Source organism: Cnephaeus nilssonii (genome assembly GCF_951640355.1).
Source record: "Cnephaeus nilssonii genome assembly, chromosome: X".
NCBI classification, from domain to species: Eukaryota; Metazoa; Chordata; class Mammalia; order Chiroptera; family Vespertilionidae; genus Cnephaeus; species Cnephaeus nilssonii.
This window is the reverse complement of record NC_137071.1, coordinates 11,120,505-11,139,544: the sequence shown is the minus strand read 5'-3', so window position 1 is coordinate 11,139,544 and position 19,040 is coordinate 11,120,505. Positions and strand designations below refer to the sequence as shown.

The 19,040-nt window shown below is 40.4% G+C and overlaps 1 pseudogene across 1 annotated transcript in view; it reads left to right on the top strand.

Annotated features, from left to right (window-relative positions):
• Positions 1-3,741: 3,741 nt before the first annotated feature.
• The window catches only part of LOC307096086 (small ribosomal subunit protein uS5-like), a 45,166-nt pseudogene continuing 29,867 nt past the window's right edge, over positions 3,742-19,040 (top strand). The window contains exon 1 of the transcript in view: positions 3,742-3,862. The product of the transcript in view is annotated as a small ribosomal subunit protein uS5-like (transcript). The remainder of the gene's footprint in view (positions 3,863-19,040) is intronic.

Here is a 19,040-nt window from a genome sequence, read left to right as displayed (position 1 = left end):
CCCATGCACCCTTGCTCTCCTGCAGTGTTCTACGTATACATGGCCAATGCTTGTGTATTGTGTTCACATGATATGTGGAGCCCCAGAAGCTGAGGTGGTATCTAGGCTACCCCTCTTACTGGCTATGTGACCTGTTCCTCTCTGAGCCCACATTGTAAAACCATACCACCTATTCATATCTATGTACCACCATGTTGTTTCTATTAAATGGATCAGTTAAAATAGATAGGAATCTTGATTTTTTTACTCTACTTTGCATTAAAAGAAAACTAACTCAACCATCACACACACACACACACACACACACACACACACACACACACACGGGTGTGCCTGACTGTGTCAGGTTCCTTGGTTCTCTGCTGAAGCAGGCAAAATTTTTGTTTGGAACCTGCAGCTCCCAAGCACATGCAAGTAGGGCTTACCACAGTCCTCCTATGATCTCCATCATTGGTTTCAGGAGAGGCCAGAGTTAGAGTTACGGAGAACATTTCTGTTTACCATGTAGGCTATTGAAAAAGGGGCCTAGCCCTGGCTGGTGTTAGAGCATTGGCCATGCACCGAAGAGTCACGGGTTCAATTCCCAGTCAAGGGTCTTACCTGGGTTGCAGGTTCAGTCCCCAGCCCAGCTCACGGCATGTGCAGGAAGCAACCAATCAATGTGTCACTCTCACATCAATGTATCTCTCTCTCTCTCTCTCTCTCTCTCTCTCTCTCTCTCTCTCTCTCTCTTCTCTCTCCTTCTCTCCCTTCCATTCTCTCTAAAAATAAAGGGAAAAATATCCTTGCATGAGGATTAACAATGAAAAAGGGGGGCTATAGAGGAAGAGTGAGAAGATCAGTGAAGGACCAAGGAATTTGATATAGCCAGGATATGAGTGTATGTGTGTGTGTGTGTGTGTGTGTGTGTGTGTGTGTGTGTGTGTGTGTGAGAGAGAGAGAGAGAGAGAGAGAGAGAGAGAGAGAGAGAGTTTTTTTGATTTGATGGCATATCAGGGCAACACAAATAAATTGACTCCCATTTGTTGTAAATGATTCATTATATGTGAATAAGAATGGGAAAGTATGTTGTTTTACAAAGTCAAAATAGGAGAGGAAACATTTTTTTTTTAGTTACAAAGATCATTATTTATTTCAAAAACATTTTTAAAAAGGAGAAGGTTATCTCATTGCCAATGATTTTATTTTATTGTTTTGTTTTTCATTGGCAATGATTTTAAAGCACAGTTGAAATATAACTGAGAAGGGACAGGGAATCAACAATTTATTGCTGGAGAGGAGCCATCAACATAAACTATTGTGATGACGAAAGGAAATCACTCATCTGTCTAGATTTTTAAAAAGCATTCCCCAAAGGAAGAGGAATTACAAAAGAAACAATAACTAGAATTATTCAATTCTTATTTTAGGTATTTTACTTTGAGGAGAGTGGTACTGAAAGTATAGCAAATAGAATGAAACCGATTAAGAGGGAAGTAGACAAAAAGATATGTAAGAAATAAGGCATGCTTAGCTTCTTTAAATGAATCTAGCTTCGTAACTAGATGGATTACTTATAAGAATACAGGAAAATGTTTGCATATGATAAAAATATAAAAGTTTTTAGAATTTTGGAAAACATAAGTTTAATAGTCTCCAGTTACAAAATACATATCATACCAATGACTATAACACTAATTCTTGCCTGTTCAAAGTACAAACTAGATTAAAAATTGTGTTTGGGGGATCAGGCAGTAAAACAGTGATTACTAGGATATAGCATAGGTTCACTAAGAATAAATCATGCCATACTAACCTTATTTCACTGTTTAGTTTGAATTGTAAATGGAAAGTAAGAGAAATGTATTTTGATTTAATTAATATTTGACAAAAATATTTTATGGAATTTACATAGAGAAAAAAAATGTAGAAATGCAGGCTGGATAATATCCAGTTAAATAGATTTACGGTTTGCCAAACAATTCCAACTCCTTTCTCCGCCCCATGGATAGTCCTTCTTTCAAAACAAATAAAATGTATAATGTCTCTGCCCTTGGTCTTGTCCTACTCAACATTTTAATGATATAGATAATGACATAGAAAGCATACTTATCAAATTTGCAGATGACATAAAGCTTGGAGCAATAGCTAATACACTGAGTAACCGAATCTTAACTCAAAATAATTTTGACAGGCTGGAACTCTGGCCAAAGCTAACGAGATGAAATTTAATAGTTACAAATGTTAAGTCCTATATTTAAGTTAAAAAAAATCAACTGTACAAATGCTGGATGAGAGGAAATTTGGCTTTTTTTAAAATTTAAAGAAAAGTCAGGATTTTTCTGCCTATAAATTCAGTGTGAGCCTCCAATATTCATTGGTAGAAGCCCTTTCATTGAAAAAAAAATGTTTGTTACATCCTCACTATGTGCCAGCTACAGTCTGTAACTTATTTAACAGAGAATCTCTTCAAGACAGTTATATGTTCCAATACTTTACAGATAAGAAAACCAATGAATTTGTTCACTGTACACTGCTATTAAATTTTAGAACTGCAATTCCAATTTAGCTCTTTTATTCCTAGGTTCATCATTCCAGTATAGCTTTGCTACTCAATGTATGGCCCATAGATTAGAAGAAATGGAGAATCTCAGGGGTCACCCCAGACCTTCTGAATCAAAATTTGCATTTTAATTCAGGGGACATGTGGGCACAGTAATTTTGAGGAACACTGCATTGTATTACACCTCCCTCAGGTTACCATTACAGAGACAAGATAGTAACATCATTTTGGGAGGCTGGCTGATTCACCAGTGACTTGAGCAGGTCTCAAGGGATGGCCTTATTTTTTTAAATCATGTCTGTCAGGAACCGTGTTTGTGTTGATTAGATAACACCTGAAATTCTTACTCATTTCTGTATGCCACATGGAATACTAGTAAACTAGGTCCAAGAGACGTAATTAAGAGATGAGAGATTTTGAAAACAGGTCTTAAGAAGAAGAATTGAAGAAATCATGCATGTATAGCTTTGAGAGGAGTCCCAAATAAGGCAGGATAATTTTCTTCATGTAGTTTTGGGGGGATGTCACTAGGAAACAACGCATTGATTCACCTTTCCTATTTTTTCTCATCAAATCTTTATTGGTCACCTCCCGTGTACATGTCATTGAAATATACATATAATTAAAATATTAAATAGGATAAGACCAAGGGCAGATATATTCTTTTTTAAAATTTTTCTTTATTGATTAAGGTATCACATATTTGTCCTCATCCCCCCATTCCCTTCCCAAACCCCTCTCCACGTATGCCCCCACCCCCCTGTTGTCCGTGACCACTGGTTAGGCTTATATGCATGCATACAAGTCCTTTGGTTGATCTCTCCCCCTTACCCCCACCCTCCCCTACCTTCCCTCTGAGGTTTGACAGTCTGATCGATGCTCTGCCCTTTATTTGTTTTTTTGGGAAAAAGACTATGTGTGGCATTGGGTAAGAAGCCAGGCATTAAGATTACTGTTGTGAATAAGAAAGACAAGGTGGCTGTTCTAAAGAAGTAACAAGCCAGTGGTTACACGGCACACAGTTTATTATGTGTACAGGTAATATGCACATAAGTAAACACATGCCACTATTATTTCAGAAATGGGTAAGTCCTTTCCAGGTAATAGAGACTTGGAGAAAGCTAGTTTAGTCTGAGGTCAGTTGGTCTGGGAAGGCCTCGCTGATGAGATGACATTTGAGCCAACTCCTGAGTGACAGGATGGAGCCTCCATATGATGAGCTTGTAGAAGAACATTCCAGATATAAGGAAGAGGAAATGCAGAGGCTTCGAGAAAGGAGCAGTTCCAAATGGGGCAACATGAGGATGATGAAAGGGCCAGGTGTCCAGAGGTAGATTTTGATTCATGGGTTTTGGAGGACCTTAGTACCAATGACAACATGCAACAATGCAATGGATAGTGAGCGCCCTGTTACATATTATGTTCCAGTGGAGGCTAAAGGACTAATTAGGGAAGGTCCAGAGAAGAGTTCAAAAGGAAGAGATTAGAGGGGATAGTCTCCAGGTCCTGTCCATCCTAAAAATCAAGGTCATGGTTGACTATAATTTTATAGATTTCTAAGAAAATATCTTTGTTCCTTATCATTATAGTTCTTCCTATGAAGGAAAATACATTGCTGTTTTAAAATGTCTATATTATTAGTGTCTCTTCTTCCCCCCATTCTTTCTCTCTTCTCTCTTATTCTCTACACTTTCATGATTGCATGCACAAGTCATTCCCAAGGGAAATTGTGGCTATTATTAAAATATTATATTAGCTTAATTATAGATAGCCCTTCTGTAGTTATCTCAAGATTGAATGTATGTGATGATGGCTAGAATACCTTATTTCTCCTCTGTGCCACTCTCAACTCTGGCAGCCAACTAAAAGAGTAACTGATTGGTTACCATGGTTTCCAATGGAGGCAATGTAGCATGTAATTATTGCATACAGCTATCATTACTAAATTCTTTATGGCATTTTGATGTGATTCAATAAATAATTTGAGTCACAATTCTAGAAGGAGAGTGCAACTACTTATAGGGTAATATTTTTAGAAATAATACATAAGATAGTTTTTTTTCCATATAGCTTGCCTGCCAGGAGCACTGATGAATAAAATTTGGTAGTTGGTTCTAATTGCCTTTCTCTTATCACAAGCAAAATTGGTAGGTAAAGTTGTGTTGATTCAGGTACTAAATGAAGCAAAACCCTTCATTTGGTTTTTACCATGGTATTTAGGGAATCATATTTCTTTGGGTTTGTACATCTTTAACAATGAAATAAATATGCATGCTTTGTGAAACATATAATAGAGAACAGAGAGAGACTTTTAAACTACTCTACCATCTCCTCCCTCCCTATAAATTCCAGGGCAAGTTTTCCCAATTTGTCACCAAGTACTAACTAATTAAGGAGTTGTCACTTTCCTGGCCTTCTTTCAGTGTTATACACACTACAGGATAAAAATGTGGGTGTGAGGGTAATCCTTCATTATATATGCAAGGGAACTGCCAAGTGTTTCCATTTGAATTGTTATCATTTGAAGATAAATCATTTCAATTTATTTTAATAAAAGACAAGCAGACATGTATCTGTTAAGTTTCCTGGTGCCATTGATAACCCCACTCTTAATCGACTTTCCCAATCTCTTGCTTTCTGTATTGCTGTGTGAGAAAGCCAAAGTCTTAACTAAGTCACATATTAGCACTAGCACATGGAAATGGAGACTGATGTAAATTTTTTAAAATCTTTTTATGAATTGTGTGTTCTTTTGTTATGTTTTTAATTCATCAGGAATAATCTGGAATACTTATAGAAACCTACTCATTGACTTCCCTATTTCACATTTTTCTCCTTGTTTTTCTCTAACATGTGCATGGTGTTATATGCTCTTTGTTATTCAAGATGTTGTGGGGTGGGTCCAGAGCAGTACAATAAAGGAGTATAATACACAATTCCTTCTCTCAAGAAATGCATGGTCTATATGAGGGAAATCAGAATCACACACAATATAGCAGCATAGTAATAAGAACACAGACATTGTATTATATCTAAACTGGGTTTAACATCCACTCCCATTTTACCTGAAGTGCTAATCCACCCCTCTAGGCTTCTGTTCTCTTATATGTCAAATGGGGATACTCAAATCAGTCTAAGGTGGTGCGCGTAAGGGCTCATTTCTGTGTGTGGCACATAGTGGACAATCAATAGAATGCCAACCAAATATAGTGGTCAAGGTCAGATATTTGACAGTGCTATTGAGCATTATGCATTTGGGTAGGAAAAGGGATTGGAGTGATTAGAGAAGACTGTATGAATGGAGGATATAAACTTAGACTTGAAGGAGTAGGCATGCTTTCAAGGTGTAGAAGCAAGGGGAGTATTTTGGGTGAAGGGAATAGCAGCTGTAAATGTGTGGATACCTTCACAAATGATATTTTCTATCAATCTGACCTTCAAAAGTCAGTTATGTTAGCGTTGGACAGTTTTTATATTTTTAAAACCATATTTATGTTTGCTTTTCCACAAGGTCATATTAAAATTTTAGGTTGTTTTCTTGTTATTTGAAGAATTAGTAAACACATTCTCTATTTACCATCAAGTGTTGGGTGAAAGTATCCTATGGCATTATGTAATGGGACAAATGTAAGCAAAATTTGAAAAGTGGAAGTCTTCTGCAACTGTTATTTATTTATTTTTTTTGGCCCACTCTGCTCCTATGTTCCCCCTTCCCCTATTCTGTATGGTTATTACTTTCATCCAATAGCTTCATACGGTGCCTTGAGTGTGCTCTATGATCCTGATAAAGCAATTTGATAAATGAATATTACTAGGCCTATATGGTAACTGGCCGTAAATGTAGTGCCACTCAGGGAATATTGACATTTTCAGAGTGAAGCCAGAAAGAAAAAGCAAAGCCTTCATGGTAGACCCTGTTTTAGGTTATAGATCAGTACTCCTAAAGTACAGTGCATTGGGCCCTAACCTGTTTGGCTCAGTGGATAGAGCGGTGGCCTGCGGACTGAAGGGTTCCCGGTTCGATTCTGGTCAAGGGCATGTACCTTGGTTGCGGGCACATCCCCAGTAGAGGGTGTGCAGGAGGCAGCTGATCGATGTTTCTCTCTCATCCATGTTTCAAACTCTCTATCTCTCTCCCTTCTTCTCTGTAAAAAAATCAATAAAATATATATTAAAGAAAAGTATAGTGCATTGGTGAGAATCAGCCTCAGCTCTGAATATGGCAGGTGAGCTAGACATCTATATTTAAAGTCAGGGCAGTGGTTAGGCCAAATGAGAATGGGTATCTAATGCAGCATGTTTTGAAGGAGATGAGAGCACAGGTGAAGGACTCTTTCCTTGGGAACAGACGTTTTTTGTTTTTGGATTTCATGTTGGTGTGAGAAGCGCTATGCCTCCAGAGTCATGGAAGTGTCTCTTTCCCTGTCCCTCTCCCCATTGTACCTACTGAGAGATGCTCTGAATAGAAATGTGTTGCAAGTGAATGGTGCTGAGGCTGAGCAATGCTTAAGAATTCTAGTTTGGAGATCTGAAATAGGCATTGTGATGTTCTTCCCAGATCTCCCTTCACTGAATTATTTGTTCTCTCGGTTGCTAGGAGAACTGTCAGCAAATAGGCTTCAATTTTCAGCCCCTTCAGGCATTGCCTCAGTGTGGAGGGCAGTCTTGTCTAAGTCACACCCTTTCCTGAGGTAGCTTATATTCATTGACTGATGGCTATGGGATACAAAGGCATGGCCATCTTGGCCCATGTCAGGACCACTTTGTGGGGGCATTCTAGCTTCAGAGCTAGAATGTGGGTTAAACTGAGGCTTTCATTGGCCTGAACTGTAGCTTGACTTCTCTCTTTGCCCACTCGTCCTTCCTTCCCTCCCTTCCACAAGTGTTGGTACCAGGGATATTCCTTAATAAATGCCCTGCATTCCAAACTTCACCTCAGAGGGTGATTACTAGGGAACCCAACTTGCAACAAGATCGTTTTCTTTAGGTTAAGATAGTTTCCCAACCAGTGTAACATGGGATGCTGGTTTTCCATAAATGAGATTAAAATGTATTGAGATATTAATTCTCTCAGCATTTAGCATGACTGGACCTAGTCTAGAGCAAATGGAAGCCCAGCTTGTCATCCAGAATTGCTAGGTGCTATGCAGTTTTATTTTCTATGTGAGTCATGCCATTTAAAGGTTAGGTGAACAAAAACTTATAGACACAGACAACAGTATGGTGATTATCGGAGGGAAGGGGTGGGGATATAGTAAAGGGTAAAGAGGGTCAAATATATGGGGATGGGAGATTTAACTTTGGGTGATAAGCACACTTGAAACCTATATAATCTTATTAACCAATGTCACTCCAATAAATTTAATTTAAAAAAGAAAATGGAAAAATGTAATGATAGGACTTCCTGTACATTTCTTTGCAATATGCAATGCATGTCTAATTGTTTCAAAATAAAAATTTTGAAATCTCAAAAAAAAATTGGGTAAAAGCCTGGTGTTTCAGGAATCCTCCAAAGATATGTTTTATTCCTAGGAGGTATACTTAGTTTTTACTATTAGACATTATCACATCAAGGTTGACACATTTATCAGTTAAACATCTGTAAACTGAAAAGAAGAGCCTAGATTCTGAGGGACTAAGGCATATGATAGTTTTTTTTGGTGAATAAAAGAAGTTGGGAGAACATATTGAACTTGAAAAAGTGTACAGTTAAAGGGACTTTACAGATTCTTTCCAACTAAATCACAATAGCTGAAAGTCTCTTTCAGACTGTGTTCTGCTATTGCTTTATTTTTTTTCTCCATCACCCACTCAGATGTATTGATTTCCAACAGCTGCACATAGCATTTTTCCACAATATATTATATTAATCTCAAAACTATACATTATTATTATTATTATTATTATTATTATTATTATTTTAACCTTTTGGTGTCAATTAATTATTTTTAAAATTTTTATTTAATTTATTGGGGTGACATTAGTTAATAAAATTATATAGGTTTAGGTATACAATTCTATAATGCATCATCTGTATATTGTATTGAGTGTTCACCAACCAAAGTCAAGTCTCCTTCCATCACCATTTATCCCCCTTTACCCTTTTCTACTTCTCCCCATCCATTTCCCTTTGGTAATCACAATACTGTTGTCTGTATCTATGAGTTATTTTTGTTGCTTAATCCCTTCACCCTTTTCACTCAGTCCCCCAAACCCCTCCCCTCTGACAGCTGTCAGTCTGTTCTCTGTATCTATGAGTCTGTTTATATTTTCTTGGTAGTTCAGTTTATTCATTAATTTCCACATATGAGTGAAATCATATGGTACTTGTCTTTCTCTGACTGGCTCATTTCACTTAGCATAATGCTCTCCAGGTCCATCCATGCTGTCACAGAGGGTAAACTTTTCTTCCTTTTTACAGCAGAGTAGTATTCCATTGTGTAAATGTACCACAGCTTTTTTATCCACTCATCTATTGATAGGCACTTGGGCTGCTTCCAAATCTTGGTTATTGCAGATAACACTGCAATAAAATAGGGGTACATATATTTTTTTCCAATTAGTATTTGGGGTTTCTTTGGATATATTCCCAGAAGTGGAATTGCTGAATCATAAGGCAGTTCTGTTTTTAATTTTTTGAGGAAACTCCATACTATTTTCCATAGTGGCTGCACCAGTCTGCAGTCTCAGCAACAGTGCATGAGGGTTCCCTTTTCTCCACATCCTTACTAACACTTGTTGTTTGCTGATTTATTGATGATAGCCATTCTGACAGGTATGAGGTGATACCTCACTGTGGCTTTAATTTGTATCTTTCTGATGATTAGTGACCTTGAGCATTTTTCATATGTCTATTGGCCATCTGTATGTTCTCTTTGGAGAAGTATCTATTCAGGTCCTTTGCCAACATTGATGCAGGTTCAAACTATGTGCCAGTGCTGGGTCCAAGGCCACTCTGCAGAAGTCCCAGGGTATACCAAGTCTAGCTATACCCTGCCAGGTACCTGCAGACCTTTGTGGTGGGGTGGGGTCTCAGGGAGTCTTATGGTTGAGACAAGCAGAGTTGATCAGGCCCAAACAGACCAAGATTTGGCTGTGTGAAGGGAGGGCTCTGTACTGGTTGGGACTCGAGGGAAAAATGGCCTCCATCCTAGAGCCACACAACCCAGTCAGTATCAGATTCTGCAGGGAGACTTAACACAGCGGGGCAGGCTTCTGGGAGTCAGAAAGATGGGATGGAGATAGTGGATCTTCTGTGTGTGGGAGGTGCCAATCAGATTCACAGGGAAGTTTAGGGGAATTGCTCCCACCTCAAAGCCACACAACTCAGTCACTGACAACCCGGAACCTCTACACTAACTCCTCAGCAGGGTGCGAGCTTGACAGGGTGGGGTGACAGGGAGTCTAGAGGGTGGAACTATTGCATTCTCTGGGCTGATAACCTAAGGAGGGGAGTGCTCCACCTAAGAAAGATGTCTGTGGTGTGGGAGAGGGACTCAGCACACGGATCCTGGCAGCTGTCCCTTCAGTTCTCTCCCCAGAGCCATAAACCTCAGTCTCTCTTCACAGAACTCTAGTCCACTCCACTCTGCCCTCCCTCTGCCTGAGCCCAGGGTGAGTGGCTATGGAGACTAGGTGGGCTCCTGGGTTTCTAGCCGACATCGGTCTCTCCCTGCAGACAGAATCCCCTGCAGCTTTACCCAGCAAGATGCTATGTGGGCACCTCTTCCCAGCTATGTCGCTCTGGGCTGGGGAGCTCCACATGGGACTGAGACTGCAGCTCATCAAGGGGAACCTATGCAGCTGAGATATCCCTCCCCCCCACCCCCCAGAATCTCAGCCATTGCCCAGGGGTGCGGAGCCAACCCTTTTCATGTTTCTCACCTTCCTACCAGTCTCACTGTGGCTTCTTCTGTAAATCCTTGTTTATAAGACTTCTGTTCAGCTGGTGTTTCGCTGGTTATTCAGATTGCTTGCTCTATAATTTAGTTTTAATTCCAGTTTGGTCCTGGGAGGAGGTGAGTGTATCTTCCACCTACTCTGCCACCTCATTGGGTCCTCAAAACTTCACTTTAAATAGTGACACCGCTGCTGTTTTTCATTGAACAGTGTATGACATGACCTTGGAGTATTAACTGTTACTTATTCTTCCAGTGGTTTGGGTTTAATTGCATGTGGGCTTTGCCTTAACTTATAAAAGGCATTTTTGTAAGCCTCATTAATAACTGTAATTCCGGAAGTTCAAAGTTACATTTTGTTATCACTGTTCATACTAAGGACTTTGTAAAAAAAAAAAAAGAATTCTAAAGGGCAAAACTGCTATTATTTGGGTTTTAAATATCTGTAGGCTTTGGATAGAAGGAATCATTTCAAAGTCACCAGGGAACAGAGAAGGGTTTCTCTGTGTTTACTTTTTAAAAAATATATTTTATTGATTTTTACAGAGAGGAAGGGAGAGGGATAAAGTGTTAGAAACATTGATAAGAGAGAAACATTGATCAGCCGCTTCCTGCACAACCCCCACTGGGGATATGCCTGCAACCAAGGTACATGCCCTTAACTGGAATCGAACCTGGGACCCTTCAGTCCACAGGCAGACGCTCCATCCACTGACCCAAACCAGCTAGGGTAGTCTCTGTGTTTACTTTGCCTTCCAACAACACTACCTCCTTTAGAACAAAAAAGAACTGTATGGCAGTGCTGGCAGGGGAAGGCTAATCTTGCATATTTTGAACTATTGTTGAAGTTATCACAGTATTATGTTTTAAGCTATTTATCAGTGGTGTGCTGGAGCTGTTTCCCACCACCTTGAGACAAGCTGATTGTGGTCCATCTATTCTCACTGCTGTATTTGTGACATCATGTTGGTAGCTTGGAATTAGCTGTGGCGGGAGTGTTTATACCACTGCAGAAGTTTGAAGTCAGGGCTATCTCCCACTCCATCCCAAGGGAGCTAATCCTATATAATAAAAGTGTAGTATGGAAATTGTACCCTCAACCCCCTAACAAAAGTACTTTATTTTCTTTCTTAGACTGAGTATAAACTTGACCATAGACAACACCTACAAAGAGGCATTCATTTGGGGGGGAGGGGAATGTTGGGTCTGAGGCACAGTATAAGATGCAGAGGAGTTACCTTTCCAACGATACCCTAAATTTGTGATTGCATCCAGCCTACATCAAGATTCCAGATTCTGGATGCATTTGAACTGTACAAAGTTTATCATTGCTCAGTCTGAGTTTACTACACTATCTTTTTTTAAAATTTCTATATAAGACTATAATTAGCCCTGGCCAGTTTGGCTCAGTGTATAGAGTGTCAGCCTGCAGACTGAAGGGTCCCGGGTTCGATTCCAGCCAAGGGAACATGCCCAGGTTTCGGGATTGGTCCCCAGTAGGGGGCATGCAGGAGGCAGCCAATCAATGATTCCCTCTCATCATTGATGTTTCTATCTCTCTCTTCCTATCCCTTCCTCTCTGAAATAAAAAATATGTAAAAAGACTACAATTATTACTGTGAAGGATATGAGTAGATGGCAATGGCATACTGGTAAATATTTAACAACTATTTCCTTTGTGTTTTTTTTATAATATATTTTTATTGATTTCAGATTGGAAGGGAGAGGGAGTGAGAGATATAAATCAATGATGATGTTCCTATGTTTCCCCCACTGGGAATCTAGCTCACAACCCGGGCATGTGCCCTGACCTGGAATCGAACCATGACCTCCTGGTTCATAGGCTGATGCTCAACCACTGAGCCATGCTGGCTGGGCTCCTTTGCTTTTGAGTTTGAAGGCATTGTACTTGAAGTAAACACAATGACTGATACGTGATTAAACTCGCTTGAATTTGGACACAAATCATTTTACCTTTAAGGATGTTGGTTCAGTGTGGAGACAGAGGGTGATGAAGGGGTATCCAGCATTTGGGCTATGGGAAGCGGCCATGATATGTCCATTCAGAAAGATGGCCAGAAATCTAGAAATCCCACCTCTAGTCTTTGAAATTACTCTCCCTTCTCAGGGTGTGTGAAATCTGGCATTGTAATAAGGTACATCTGAACACATTGAACTTGGCAGGTGACATAGCTACAGTTTTAACATAATATATGAAACTTTCCATGTATTTTTACTTTGACTATTACACTTGGGAGGGTCATAGTGTATGCCCTCTATATTGCTCCTCACTGAGCCCTCAGTAGTTATTTACTTTAATAGATGTAATTACCTCTATATAGACAACCCCTAAGTATTACAAAAAGATTATAAATTTGGTAGTGGATTTGATTGTAATAATTAATAATTATACTATACAAAACAAAGGAAAGCTTATAGTAATAGAAACTAAATCTCTCTATATATAAAAGCCAAGCGACCAGGATGACCAGTTGCTCTGACACACACTGAGGCTGGCCAATGGCCCAATGGGGGGAAGGCCTTCTCCCCCAGGCCAGCCCCACCCCCAATCAACCTCCTGCATCCCCTCCCTTTCGACAGCCCAGCCCAATCAGCCCAATTGGCCCCCATGGCGGGGGGTGGGGGGCTGGACCGACTCCACCCATGCACGAATTCATGCACTGGGCCTCTAGTTAAAGAATGATACACATAGAAGACTATAAGACAACAGCTAAAGGGGGCAAGGTCACAGAAAATTCCTCTCCTGAAGCCTAAAGAACTAAAGACAAAATGTAGTTTATTTGTCCAAAAAAGAGTAAAAAAAAAAAAATAAGCAGAAACCAGACAAGGGAGATGAGACAAGCTTATTCCCTCGACTTGAAACATGGCAGAAAAAAAATCTCCAAAATTCTGTGTCTTAGCGCAGCAGGAAATAACACTTAGCAAAGGTGGATTGAATAAAATCTCGAGGATTCCACTTCATACCACTCTATTTGGGGAAAATCAGAGTAAAGGGATAAATAAGCAACATGGAAAAATCAAGAAAATATATTTGTGACTATATGCTTTTATATTCTGGGCCAAGAGATTACAAATCTTGTTTTTGAAGTAAGAGTACAAAGTTCAGAAAACAATCTGAGTGATTAATTGATTCACAAGGAGAGAAAATCAGGGCAGTCTCGGAATCCTTCATATCACACTTAAGGCCATAATACAATGGCGAAATTCCTATAAGTTTCAATGAAAAAGAAAGTGTGACTCAAGAATATTACACACATCCAGGTGCTTATTTAAATAAAAATAACACAGCAGACACTCCCAGCCTGGAAAAACAAGAAGTTCATAAAAATAAAAACAAAAACTCTCAGCAATAATATCCAATCACTAGATTAAACATCTGAGGAGTTATGGTTGCAAATGCAATAATCGTGGGCAGTAGGAAGAAAAAACATTAAGCATCATGATCACCTCACCTTCCATAGTATATAGTAACATATAAAATCAAAACAAGTGATACTTGTCTTTCTCTGACTGGCTTATTTCACTTATCATAATACTCTCCAGATCCATCCATGTTGCCTCAAAGGGTAAGAGATCCTTCTTTTTTATAGCTGCATAGTATTCCATTGTGTAAATGTACCACAGTTTTTAAAACCATTTGTCTACTGAAGGGTACCTGGAGAGTATTATACTAAGTGAAATAAGGCAGTCAGAGAAAGACAAGTATCACCTGATCTCACTTATATGTGAAATCTAATGAACAAAATAAACTGACGAATAAAAATGATCTATAGACATTGAAGCATGCAACAGATTGATATATCTCAGAGGGAAGGAGGATGGCTGGAAGACTTTAAACAATGAACTTATATGCGTACATGCATAGCCCATGGACAGACAATAGTGTGGGGAAGACCTGGGGAGGGCAGGAGCAGAGTGGAAGGGGTCGATGGAAGGAAAAAGGGACATCTGTAATACTTTCAACAATAAAGATGCATTTAAAAAAATAAAATTGAAACAAGTACATTAAAAACAACTTTAATCTTTAAATGTTTTCTATTTTCTTTCTTTAATTACCTCAACTTTGGCACTATTAAAATTTTGGGCTGGATGAAGTTTTAATGTTGTGGGGCTGTCTTGTGCATTGTAGAATGTTTAAGCAATGTTCTTGGCCTCTACCCACTAGATGCCAGTAGCACACAGGTGTGATGGCTAAAAATGTCATGAGACACTGCCAGATGTAAGACAAAATTTCCCCTATTTGAGAACCACTGCCTTAGATGGGTCTTTTAGAAACATATATTTTTGCACCAAAGGAAGAGCTCCAGTCAGTATTTCCTTGAATTTCACCTGTGTTCTATTATATTTTAGTGGAATTAAATTTAGTATTTCCAAAAAAGTAATATATATATTCATTATTAAAGTAATTTTTGTTATTTATGTATATCAATGAATCTATCACCTACTTATTATTTATCTCTCTTTGTATCAGTGTATATGCACAGGGAGATTCTCATAAAATAACACTAGATATATAGTTGATGACATTTTAGTTTAATTGCTTTTTAAAGTATTGCTTGATTTTTTGAATGATAGCAAAATATAAGTGTTTGGTAAAAAAAGTAAAGCCATTACTCTAAAAATAATACAGATAGACTTCATTTTATAGAATTCATTTATTTATAACAAAGCATTATCTTTTTGTTGTGATGGTGGTTAATCCTCACCAGAGGATATTATTTCCATTGATTTTTAGTGAGAGTGGGAGGGAGGGAGAAGCATCTATGTGAGAGAGACACATTGATTGGTTTCTTCCTGCACAGGCCCTACCTGGGCTGCGGATGGAACCAGCAATCCTTCAGTGAGCAAGGTGATGCTCTAACCACTGAGCACACTGACCAGGACACAAAGCATTGTCTTAAAGTGTTTAAAATATACACATTCTTTAACACATTTTACTTCTTTCTATTTAACTGACTGAAATAATTTAAAAAATGTTTTAAAAGATTGCAATACTGAAAACTTTGAAACAGCTCAAATGCCCTATAATACTATAGTAGAAATTCAGTTTAATAAATTATGATATAGCTATTATCTGGAATTAGAGTCATCTGTTGATAATAAAAATGTAGATAAATATTACATGGAAGGGTATGAATGTCATATTAAATGAAATCATTAGGTTTTTAAATGTTTCTATTATAGTATTCCTAGTTTACTATATATATAAAGTGTTATATAGGTACTAGAGGCCCAGTGCATGATTGAATCATGCACGTGTAGGGTCCCCTACACGCTTTCGCTTTTCACGGTGGAGCTGGGTGCCTGTCCACTCGTGCACCAGGCACCCAGGTCCCCCACTTTTGTTTTTTTTGTTTTTGTTTTTGCTGTGAAAGAGCTCATTTATTGGGGTGGTGGACTCAGTGGATCCAAAGTGGAGAGCTGGTGAAGGGATCGGTGGCTTCCAGTTTTAAGCGCTGGTTCTCAGTCCTGCGGTACCTGTTTATGGATCGCTTCGGGGAGGCTGGGCCAGGTCAGGGCCGCATGCACTTTGGCATCCGGGCCAGGGATGCTCTCCAGGCCCCACAGGGTGAAGCAGCTGAAACTGGCGGAGGCACGAATAAAGCGGTCGAAGTCCCACTCCAGCGCCTCCGGGGGTTCCACCAGCTCCTGCTCCTCCTTGTCGGATCCCGCTGAAAAGTCCTGCTTCCCCACCGACTGCTCTTCCATCACCATCACGTATCCCAGCAGGCCAGGGGCACCTCCACCTCCTCGCCCCTCAGACTACGGCCCCGAAAGGACACTTCCAGTCCATCGGGACCCTGACGGATGGCCGGGGTGAAAAAGCGCCCCACAGGGGCGGGCCGGTTAACCCGGACTTAACAGGGCAAGAGGTGCAGCGTGTGCTCAGAGTGACAGGGCGTAGGTGGATGCGGTGCTTCTCCCTGTCTTCCTCATCGCTGCTCTCCATCCTCTGCCGGGTTTCCGTGGCTCGCTGACTGAGGCCAGAGCTCGCTCCCCCACTTTTGATGGTCCGCACCGCTGAGGGGGTCTCCCCTGCTATTGAGAGGCGCAGAGGGTGGGACCCCCTCAGCGGCCCGGATCTGGCCGTTGAGAGGCACAGGGGGCGGGACTCCCGCCCCCTGTGCCTCTCAACAGCAGGATAGCCCCGCTCAGTGGCAGTGGATCCGTGCCTCTCAATGGCCGGATAGGCCACCCTGAGTCCCGCCCCCCAGCCTCCGCCGCCCAATCGTGGGCGTAGCGGAGTGATGCTAATTTACATGGTACGCTATTATTAGATAGGATAGTAAACCCCTTGAACTATACACATCATGGTTTTTATCTCCAGGTGATAGATAAAAGGTGACTTGTATTTTATTCTTCTTAATGTTTATATTTTCCACATAAGAAACTTTATTATAATACTATTATAAATGTAATGTTTGTAGTAAGTGTTATGAAAGGCACTTTTAATTCCAAAATGAAAATACCATCAGAGTTAGCCAGGCTCTTCAGTTACCCTTGATTCCCAGTATTAAAATGTCACTCTAAATTTCCTCCAAACCTCCTTTGCTCAAGATTGCATGATGAAAATGGACATTAGACAAGAGACAAATTTACAGGAATGAGTGTTGCTAAGTTTGGGGCCACAAAATTGAATGACAATCCAATAGAACAGATCAGACTCTGAGAATAGCTCCTCAGAAAGAAAAGCACCATCAGACTTCCAAGGAGGAAAAACATGGACAACAATAATTCAATACCTAAATTATAATTGTGAAAGAGGCACAAGGTCAGGGATAACCAGGGGAGGGAGGATGGGCTCGGGGCTGAGGCACCTATCTTTTGATCAATCATATTAGCCAGTTTTCTGCTTTTCCACCATGAACATGGGTGTGCCAACACATGTGTAGAGCTATTGGTGTGCAGAATCCTACAAAGAATGCACTAAAGCAGTCAGTTCCAACAGCCATGGAACCCTGTGCACATCAGAGATGTCTCACAGGATTTCCGGAGCACCTTGTTACAGCTGAAAACTGAAGAAGCTTAAGTCATCATGCAAAAAGTCTGTCATGCACAGAGCCCATGGTAGAGATCCCCAATTTAGCTGCCAACTAATTGGAAAGTCTGTTTAACACAAGAGACTGGAAGATTGCTCCCAAAGTCCACCTCTGTGTTTGTGATGATGCAAACATGTTCTTGAATACAAGGAAAGAAAAGCATGTGCCATCTTTTAGTCTTGACTGGAGAAGAACAGGATTCCAAGTGCATGTCTTTGTTAGCAGGATTCCATTTCCTGTGGGCTGTTGGACTAAAGGCCTCAACTCTTTTGTGTTTGTTGACTGGAGGCTATTCTCTGTAATTTAGCCTCTCAAAGCTAGGAACGAGAGAAGAGAAGAGAAGAGAAGAGAAGGGAAGGGAAGGGAAGGGAAGGGAAGGGAAGGGAAGAGAAGGGAAGATGGGAGAAGAGAAGAGAGGGGAGAGAAGGGGAGGAGAGGGGAGAGGAGGGGAGGAAGAGTTAAGGAGGATAAAGAAATCAGAGAAGGGTGAAAGAAACTGTTGAAAGGCAAGGTGGCCAGGAAAGGCTCCACTGGGAGGGTGGTTTTAGAATAATGGCCTGAGGGAGGGGAAAAGAAATGACCCAGGTGTCTCCTTGCAGGAATAAATTTTCTGGCACAGCGGGCAGCAAGTGCAGAGGTCTAAAATAGAAATATGTGTGGCGGTTTAAGGCAGAGTAAGGAGGCTAGTATGACAGGAGCAGAGTAAGCAACAGGGAGAGAGCTAGAGATCAGTAAAGAGGGGTAACAGGTGGCAGAGGCAGATTTGCTGTCAATAAATCTATAGAAAAACTCATCATCTTCTATAACAGGTGTCCTCAAACTACGGCCCGCGGGCCACATGCGGGTGTTTTTGCTGTTTGTTTTTTTTTACTTCAAAATAAGATATGTGCAGTGTGCATAGGAATTTGTTCATAGTTTTTTTTTTTAAACTATAGTCTGGCCCTCCAACGGTCTGAGGGACAGTGAACTGCCCCCTGTTTAAAAAGTTTGAGGACCTCTGTTCTATAATGTATGTTAGTGTTTTCAATCTTTATTTTGGAGAGAACATTCTTCTTGTATTTAACTCAATCCATTTGTCTACAATTTTACACTGTTGTAGCTTGGTCCCTGTTAGGTCTGATCAAATAATGGAAATGATACCCCCTCCTCTGGAAACTGACCTTTAGCCCACTTCAGAACCAATATTCCCTTTTGCTTACATCACATGCCACTTACTAATACTATTATCTCTCCCCTTGGACTTTCCCAGGATCCGGACCCACCCAGACAGTTCCCTACTGCAAAAGACCACCTAGAATCCTTTAAAACCTCTGACTCCCCATCCCTGGGTGCTGGCACCATTTTGGGGCTCAGCCCATTTGGTACCCAGATGACCTAATCTATATATATAAAAGCCTAAGTGACCGAATGACTGAACGACTGAATGACTGGTCGACCGGCCACTATAATGCGCACTGATCACCAGGGGGTAGATGCTTAACCCCCGGCCAACCTTCCAGCACCCCAATCGCTGGCCAGGCTCAGGTACCCCACCCATGC